The following is a 10,000-nucleotide window of genomic DNA, read 5'->3' as shown; positions in this document are numbered from 1 at the left end:
ACCATTCATTAATTGATACCTCACAAAAGCCAGACACCTGAACCCTCATCACAGGTACTAAACGATTGAATACTCTAAAGGCAACAGTAATCCCTTAAACAACTTATCAGTATTGCAGAAGATCAGACTAAGTTCATCAAAACAGGTGTGAAGTAATCTTGTAAGTAATTGAATTAAAAGGGCATCACTCCATCAACAAATTTAAGTCTAAGTATTTCCCTGATTTCAGAAGTCTAAGTACTTCCCTGGTTCTAAGTCACTTCAAGTTAATTGAAGGAAAACAGATCAATCACCACTCTATGTTTCTACCTAATATCAACATAATCAAATGCAAATATACTGGTTAGAAATGAAAACATTTGTACAAATTTTAAATACAAAAATTTATTATTAAATTCAAAATATATAAGTGAAATTCACAATATCAGGGAAAATTACTGTTATTTGAAAACAAAGTAAAGTTTAATTCATTTTTGAATCAATCAAATAAAATTAAATCAAAATTAATTTATCACAAAATGCAAGAAAATTAATTCAATCAAAATTCAAAAGTGTTGGGCAATAATTGAATTTGGAAATTAATTCACACGTGCTAAACAATAACAAAACTTGAAAAGAATTCTAAGTAAATGCAAATTAATTCACAAGTGTTAAATTTAATTAATTGTGCAACGATTAATTAATGAATATAGCTAAGTTAATTAAATTGTGAATGCAAATGAAAATACAGAAAAATGTGGACAATACCAAAAATTGCAAAAAGTATCAATCACACAGAATATAAAATAAAAAGGCACACTTCAATAAGAAAATGGACAAATGCACAAAACATAAAAATCACTTCAAATGAATAAACACAAAACACAAAAATCTGCAATGTGTAAAGATGTAAATCTTTTCACTCAAAACCATCATAACCATCAGATATTAGTTTTTACCAAACCTTTGTAACCATCTGTTATTAGTTATTAGTTATTAGTTATTACCTAGCCACTGTTCCTATCAGTTATTAGTTGCAACTAATAAAAATATAACACACTTTACCTTTTTGGTATACCAATTTCTTTCTTTCTTGCTGCAGCTTGTTTCACACTTTCACAAAACCAGGTGCCGTTACAACAACAATGTTTGTTCAGATTCCACAAAAAACACTAAATAACACTGAATAAATTCTAAGAAATATCAAATCTGAAATTCTCAAGCTACGAGTTACTATTCAATAAGTACAAAATCGTTACGTTACTTTAAAATCAAAAGTGCTATGCGATGGAGAGAGACGGAGAGAGAGAGAGAGAGAGAGAGAGAGAGAGAGAGATGTGATCGCTTTGAGAATCTACGCCTGAATGAAAAACTTCTCCCTTACGGAAGCTGGACAGGGGAGATGACACAAAACGTTTTGGGCAATAATTCTTTCAGAAACTTCCATTATGACGCAACTTTACACACAGACTGTGAAACTTGCACATGGCTTTGATCAAAGACATACGCATACAAGACGATTCTGCTCAACAGACACGTACCCACGAAACGGAGGTTCAACGATAATTAAGATTGACATGTTTTGACAACAACACGAAGGCTCGAGCTCACTTAATCTCGAGGAGATGAAAAGTAATGAAACTATTCTAGCTTTGAATGGATAAAGAAAAATCTCTCTCTTTCCACATTCTACGTTATATATTCTTTTTACATATGTAATGCAGAAATCTGAACACACATTTAAAACATCCTATCTCTAAGCTAGCTAGGAATCTGAAAAAATGTTGCACAATTCTACATAACATTTTATACAGTCAAAGAGGGGATATATGCATTTTGAAAGTAGCAATATATATGTATATATCTATATATATATATATATATATATATATATATATATATATATATATATATATATATATTGCATCATCCACCTAACCCATAATACATCAATCGAACTAAACCTTATTCAGCCAAGGCCTCGTCCTGCACCCCAAGATAACAAATAATGCCTTCAAGCGAAATAAATCATTAACGTAATTATAATATGAATTTTACCAGTCATACATTATAACATTGCTAGATGTAATGATATAACGTGGTGGAGCTAGAGAGAACTATGGGTGGTTGTTTTCAAGATAAAGGCTTGTTTAGTGCAAGATTAGCAATACCTCAGACGTTACGAGGTACTGATGCTTAACTGTTGTCAGTTTGCCGAATAATGGCATAACATTTATTTCAATAATTATAACAATTTCCATCTTATTCCAAGTACATTTCGTCCTACGATTGACAATTGTTTATCATCAGCATTTAATACAGAAAATAAGTTAAAACAAATGAACCCAAAATAAAACCTCTGCGCCAAAAAATTAAACAATTAAAAAAACAGCACAAAAGGCAGAGCAAAATAAACGAATTTCCATCCTGCAGATCAATGTTACAAACACTGTAATCATCTCTTTGAAAACTTTTCCTTTTTTGCAACGGAAACAATACCTGTACGAAAACGAACCGAACGCTCTTTTGAAAATATATGGTCTGCATGCAAATTACCAACGTATTTTTCAAATCACTTTCTTCGCTAGTAAATTGGATGCCGTCTCACTCAGTTCATACGAGCAACATACATACGCCGAATGGTGTGCTTTACTTAGCCATTCTAAGACAAGGTTTGCTAATGGCTGCTTTAAAAAATATGGTTTACATGAAAATATCTTTTTTTTATTCAAATGTACATGAAACTGATAATCAAGTACAATTCTGCTATACTCGGAAAATCAACAAGAATTTTCCCCGTTACTTTATGTCATTAGCAATTTTTTCCCCATTAACAGTGACAACAACATATTCAGGTTGTCGTCATCCTGAACACCCCCATGAGTGTATTCCCTTTGAAATACGATGGCATTTCCAGATCTCCCAGTCAATAAAAGAGCGTCATCAACATTTTTCATGCTACATGATCAACATATTTCTAAAAATAAATTTAAGACTCTCATCCATAGTTTATTACCACCGAATTGAGATGGTTCTAAGCAGACATGTCCTTAAATTACAAAGGCTAACAATAATTTTTTTTAATAATTCAAGAATGGTATCATCTAAAAAATGCACCGTTATATTACGAAAAGCCTTAACAGCTTTTCTAATAAATATTTTGTCATCACTATTTTTTTCCAGCGACACTCTTATGAACTGCTTTGCCCATCATACTAAGATATCATTAGCAGTTTACTCCCATTGAAAAATATCAAGAGGCTCACTGATAGTTTATTCCATTTCATCAAGAGTATTATCAAGAACTTATTCACATCATTTGGATAGTATCTTCTGCATTTCTTCCCTTTAGATTAAACTTTAATGTTAGACAACAATTTTTCCTAAGTAAACAAAGTGCATCTCATCAGTAAATTGTCATTAATTTCAAAAGACATCGACAGTTTTCCAAAGTAAATTGAGAATACCACTAATAGTGTATTTTTATTCAAGTAAAAAATCCTGAAGTTTTTCAAATGAATGTCTAGTAAAATTTTCCCACTAGAATTACTGAAATCATCAACAGCTTTATCCCATTATTATTAGAATAATAATATATATATTATTATTCTAATAATAATAATTTCTTATAGACTAAAAAATTTCCCTTCGGTTAAACATATATGAAAGTATATTAATTCCGAAGTAGAGCGAATTAGATATTAAAGGACATTTTGTAGCTCGATGTATGTATATGAATCACGGTAATGTGATATATATATATATATATATATATATATATATGATATATATATAATATATTATATATATATATATATATAATATATATATAATATAATATGTTGACATCTCATATAGAACAATAAGTAGATAATATATGAAGCACTGTAATGTATGCCATACGATTCCTGATGGAATTTTCGACAGTATTGGTGTGTTTAATAAATCCCAGGGGAAGATGAACACTTGCCGGCGCATACCAGGTAGTTTTGTAAACTGTAGTTCTCGGAAGGTATTTGGGTCTTGGAAATCGGGGTGGCTCACTTAGCTGCGAGCGTTCTAGAACAATGAGTATGTTCATGAGTGTGGCTCGAAAGGAGGTCATTAGGGGATCATATATTGAATCCCGAGTAAAGAGGGATTACTCTGGCAACAACTTAAATTGGGGAACGTTTTGCCTTGTGGAGGGCGCTAGACTTTGTCAGTAAAGATGAGCGAGTGATCTTTTCATTTTAAAATGCCCGATTGGGCACTGATGGAATAGTGTACCCTGTTAGTTTTATTTGACATTTTATTATTGAATATTTTTCGCTGTGTACTGTTTTTGCTATTTACCATACTTGGGATGTGTTGGGTGATTTTGGTAACATGGGAGTTCTCCCATTTATGCATTATGTCTTTATGTCTTTATACTCTCTACTTTTTTTTTCCAAAAAGTTACCTTTGTTTTTTCCTCAGATGGATTTGTTATAAGTCACATGATAAAGGAATGCTAGCAAATAACTGTCTTTGGGTCATGACAGACTTATGACATTATTTTGGGGATTACTTAAAATGAGTAGTGACACAATATATCTCCCAGTCTGAGAGATTGACTTTTCATTTACGCATTTGCTAGAAGTTAAGGACAGTCCTTGGGCTTCTCTTCTTCAATTCTTTTTTATTTTCTTAACTTTGGAAATAAACTTGTATTTTGGTAAAACATGAATTTCGGCTAGCATTGTTTATATTTAAATTTGATATGAGAATAGGAGACTTCGATGAACAGGGGTACGACGGTGATTTTAAAGATAGGTCGTTTCTTGTGCTTTCAGGTTATGATTTTGATCATGGCAGAAATCGGGAGAAGGTAAGATATATTTGCTATTTACTGCAATATAAAAATCGACAACTCTACTCGTATATATGACTGTCTCTAGGAAAGAATTAGTATGGCTCAGTCACAAGATCCAAAAGCTTCATTCGTTATAGGAGAAGACTGCAATGCAAAGCACAGTGTAGCTAAATTAAAATTACACTCATCAAAATGGCGATCTGCTCTTGAGTTTTGCGTATTATCAGATTTTGTCCAGCTAACTGAAGAACCCAAGTATAATTCTGGTAATCACTAGCGGATCCGGGGGCGGGGGGACCTGGGCACGTGGCCCCTATGGAAAATAATGACAAAATAATAATATTGAAGACTTAGTTAATACATAACACAAATGAGAAATATAAAAATGAGAAAAAATAAAAAATCTATATTAGAAATAATAAAAGGGAGAAAATATTAACAACAATAATAATAATAACAATAATATTAATGATAATAATAATGGATTCGGTAATTCCTAATAGAACAAACGATTGATGTCAATTTCATAATTACTACTTAAATTCTGAATATGCTGAAGAAAACAAATTATATTATGACACAAAAGAAATACTTCATGTAAAGCTGACATTTTCTAGTAGCTTTTGCAAAAATCACCTATCATCTATCTCTTTTATAGCCAAACCAGTATTAATATTATGTAACAGTATAGTAATCTACATCCCAAAATGTTTATATATTATCAATCATAGCCTCTAATATTCTAAAGGTGAGTAAATACTGCAGATATCAACTACTGAATTCTAAATAAAATGCATGCATTATCTTTATCTCTCTTTTTATATATTTTTATAATATATATATATATATATATATTATATATATATAAAAAAATATATATATAATATATATATAAATATATATATACTATATACTGGGTGTTTCGAAATCAGAGACCCGTCCATCCACAGAACAAATGGAAAGTTATGAAGTTTTTTGGTATAGCCTATCTCCAAGTACATAATCTTGAGTTTCTATTAAGCTATTTTTCATTTTACATTTCTTGTATTTTCAGACTGAGTGACGGAGTTAGATACAACCACGGCTAAAGACTCAGAGGAAATCAGATGGATTGACCGAATCCGGGCTATAACCTTCAGAGAGGGCAGGGATGCTGGCGCATCCTTCATTTCACGTTCCTGGATAGCTAAATACATTAAAAGAGATTGAATCCTTTGTTAAAAGAGACTGGAACAAAAATCCATGACTGTCATCGCCAAAAGAGTGAGAATCTTGGAAGGCCTGAAGTCCTTTCTCAGGAGCTAAATGACATCATAGCTGAGGCAGTGGGTAGACCAAGAAAGCCTTTACGTAAATTGGCGCTTGAACTAGAAACAAAAATGGGAAAGAGGAGAAGTTATAGTGCTGTATATCGTGAGTTGAAAAAATCTGGTATCAAGCCATTTCATGTTTTCAGCAAGCCCAACATCACTCAGCAATAGAGAGAAGACTGTGCATGTTGCCGCATCAGATGAATCCTTCATTTACACAGTCAGGAAGCGAAATCATATAAAGGACATCATATGGGCTGCAAAGTTGAATGATATTAGCAATGACGTGTGCTATCATCAAGTTGTGAAATTTCTTGAATGTTTGGGAATTTTTTGCTGTTTCACAGCCAAACAGTTAATGTGGATCATCAAACAGAAAGGACAGTGATGGAATGGTGAATACTTTAGCGAGCACTTTAGAGAAACTGTGGTTACTGGAGGTGTATTTCCCTTCCTCAAAGATCCTGAAAATGTGTTATCTGCTGAAAAAGTCAAATTTTTTCATGATAAGGCCCCATGTTTCAAGGCTCTTCAGACACAGGAGCTGCTTCGAAACAGTGGTATAAATTTTTTCTCGTCAAGTGAATTTCCAGGTAGCTCCCCTGACCTTAATGTGTGTGAAAATATTGGTAATATCTTAAAGGATCGTGTTGAAATGCGCACAGTGAACCATGAAGGTATACCAAGCTTTGATGACCTGCAAAGAGAGGTGACCGCAGCGCTCAGGGAAACGGAGCTTGAGTCTCAGATTTTTTGCGATTTGCTGAAATCATACCCCTCAACAATGCAGGCTGTGGTACAAGCAGATGGAGGCCACACCAAATATTAAATACTCAGAGAGAAACTTAAATAAATACCTATTCTGAATTACTTTTATTTTTGTCCATATCAATTTTAGTTTATGCTGTAGAGGAGGGGGCCCCTCTAAATTCGAAACAGCCTTTATATATATATATATATATATCTCATATATATATATATATATATATATATATATATATATATATATATGTGCATTATATATATACACACACACACACACATATATATATATATAGATATATATATATATATATATATATATATATATATATATATATATATATATACATATATATATATATATATATATATATATATATATATATATATATATATATATACATATATATATATATATATATATATATATATATATATATATATATATATATATATATATATATATATATATATATATATCACAAAATCCACGTAAGAGGTGAGTGAAAACCGGGACTTTGAAGAGGTATTTTCGTAGTTAATTCTACATTTTCATGTTCATACTGAATATAAGAGAAGTTGACAGAGCTTTATATACAAAAACAGAAGCGGGGGCAGGGTTACAGTTTGTTAATTTGGGCAGCATGTTCTTTAAGCAAAAGAGAAAAAGAAAAAAGATCAAAGGGCAATGGACTCCACCAGATTCCTTTCGTGGCGATCACTGACCGTGTAGATTATCAAGGAATTATCCCAGTTAATAGCATGGCCTGTCTTAAGCCAATGATCCACAATGCCATTGTTTGTTAAGTCTCTTGAAATGGCATATTTGTGCTAAGAGCAACTCATTTTCAGTGCTGTAGATGTTTGACTAATGTAAATCTTATTACATTCTTTGCATGAATTACTTTGTACAATATTGTTTGAATTTGGTGGGCTATTCTTAATTAGTTTATTTCTCAAAATGTTATTATATTTAATTACTAAGTTATTATCAACAGTTTTTAAAGTGGTTGGAGTGTAATATGTCTTTTTTTGCTTTATTTCTACAAAGTTCCAAAATATATGGAGGGTAACATAATGAATCAACTATCTTATCAATAATTTTAAACTCATCTTCTAAAAATTCAGGACTGCAAATTCTAAGACATACTGGAAAAGGTTTGCACCTTGATTTGTTTAGCATGGTTAGAGTAAAATTAAATATATGATAAATTATTCTTGGGTTCCCTATATACTTTAAAGCAAACACTGTTATTTCTAATAACTATGACATCCAAAAACGGTATATAATTATTTTCTTCATATTATAATGTGAATTCTATGGAAATTATAAGATTATTAATTGTATGCACCATATCGGTAATATTTACATTTCCTTTTACAATACAAAAGCAATCGTCTACAGATGTAACCCAAAACACCTTAGATTGTTTTTGTATTGTAAAAGATAATATGAATATTCCTGATTTCTTGCATATACGTAAAATTAATAATCTTGTACCATCCATGATTCACAATAGAATATGAAGAAAACAATTGTAGACCATTTTTGGATGCCTTATGTATTAGTAATAAAACCAATTTTTGTTTTAATGTATACAGGAAACCCACAAATACTTCATCCTATATTCATTTTTACTCTACCCACGTTAAACCAATTGAAGTGTCAACATTTGCCAGCATCTTATAGCTATTAGAATTTGAAGTCCTTAATTTATGGAAGATGAGTTTAAAATTATTGATAAAAAAGCAGATTCATTATGTTACCCTCCATATTTTTGGCAGGTTTTAAAAATAAAGCCAAAACAAAAAAATTACAATCGAACCAGTGTTAACAAAGAACTTAAGAATATCCTACATTTAACATTTCGTCCTAATTTCATTCTTGCTGTACCCATTTTAAAAACTATTGATATTAACTTTAAATATAGTAATATTTTGACAAATAATATTTTGACAAATAATATTTTGACAAATAAACTAACTGAAAGTAGCCTGCCCTGTCAAGTTCTCGTGTTCAGTGTTAACCTGAAAATGTAGAATTAACTACTAAAGTTGAAAGTTCCAGTTTCCATTCACCTTCTTACGTGGATTTTTTTATATTCTCGAGATCATGTTCCTTCTTGCTACATTGATATATATACATATACATATTTATATATATATATATATATATATATATATATATATTATATATATTATAATATATATATATATATATATATATATATATATATATATTATATATATATATATATATATATAATATATATAATATATATTACGATCTCGACTCTCGAGATCGACAGGTTCTTAAAAATAATAAGCAATTGGGCTGTAATGAAACTGATGACAGGTGACAAACAAAGGAGGGAGGAGCATAACAAAATCAAAAAGTTACCTTAAAATTAATTTTATTTACAAGAGTTAAATACAATTATGTACAGCGAGTCAAGGTTTCTGGGTGGCAAAATCAGAAAAATTATCAACTAATAATAATTATTATGTAAAAACCAGTCTAAGAATCAATAAAATCCACCGTTCAATAACAAAGCCAAAATAATGACAAAATAGGCTGTATAAGGGCAATAACAATCTGTAAATATAATTAATAGAAATAGGCAGCATAATAAATAATTAAAATAACACTGAAGCGGCAGAATGATAGTCAGAGCAAAACGGGAACACTTCTTCAAACGATGAGGACAACAGTCCAATGCCGGACGATCAAGATAGAGCCGATACGACAACCACCTCGTCCTTGGAGACAATATGGACATCCTCCTCGAATGCTGGACGATCAAGACAGAGTTGATGCAACAACCATCTCGTCCTCAGATACAGTATGGAGGTCCTCCTCGACCACTGGACGATCACACGTCACTGCTGCTGCCCCGGAGGTCGCTCTCGACACGTCGTCCTCTTGACGACGAAAACACGCCATTGTTGCTTCTCAGTGAGGACGCTCTCGACACGTAGTCTTCTCGACGACGATAACACGCCAATGCTGTCCAAAGGCTGTCGACCTCCAACTCGACTTCTACTCCATACGACGACTTCAACCAAATAACCAGGTATCCAGTACCTGGCGCTGCCTCATGCTGGTCCACAGGTA

At 31.7% G+C, this 10,000-nt stretch overlaps 1 protein-coding gene across 1 annotated transcript in view; it reads right to left on the bottom strand.

The window, feature by feature from the left end:
• Window positions 1–10,000, bottom strand: part of LOC135198332 (G-protein coupled receptor GRL101-like) — a 245,905-nt gene that overhangs the window by 184,080 nt on the left and 51,825 nt on the right. The gene's annotated exons all lie outside the window — the stretch shown is intronic.

Source organism: Macrobrachium nipponense, chromosome 22, assembly GCF_015104395.2.
Source record: "Macrobrachium nipponense isolate FS-2020 chromosome 22, ASM1510439v2, whole genome shotgun sequence".
Taxonomy (NCBI): domain Eukaryota; kingdom Metazoa; phylum Arthropoda; class Malacostraca; order Decapoda; family Palaemonidae; genus Macrobrachium; species Macrobrachium nipponense.
This window is presented reverse-complemented; position numbering and strand designations above follow the sequence as displayed.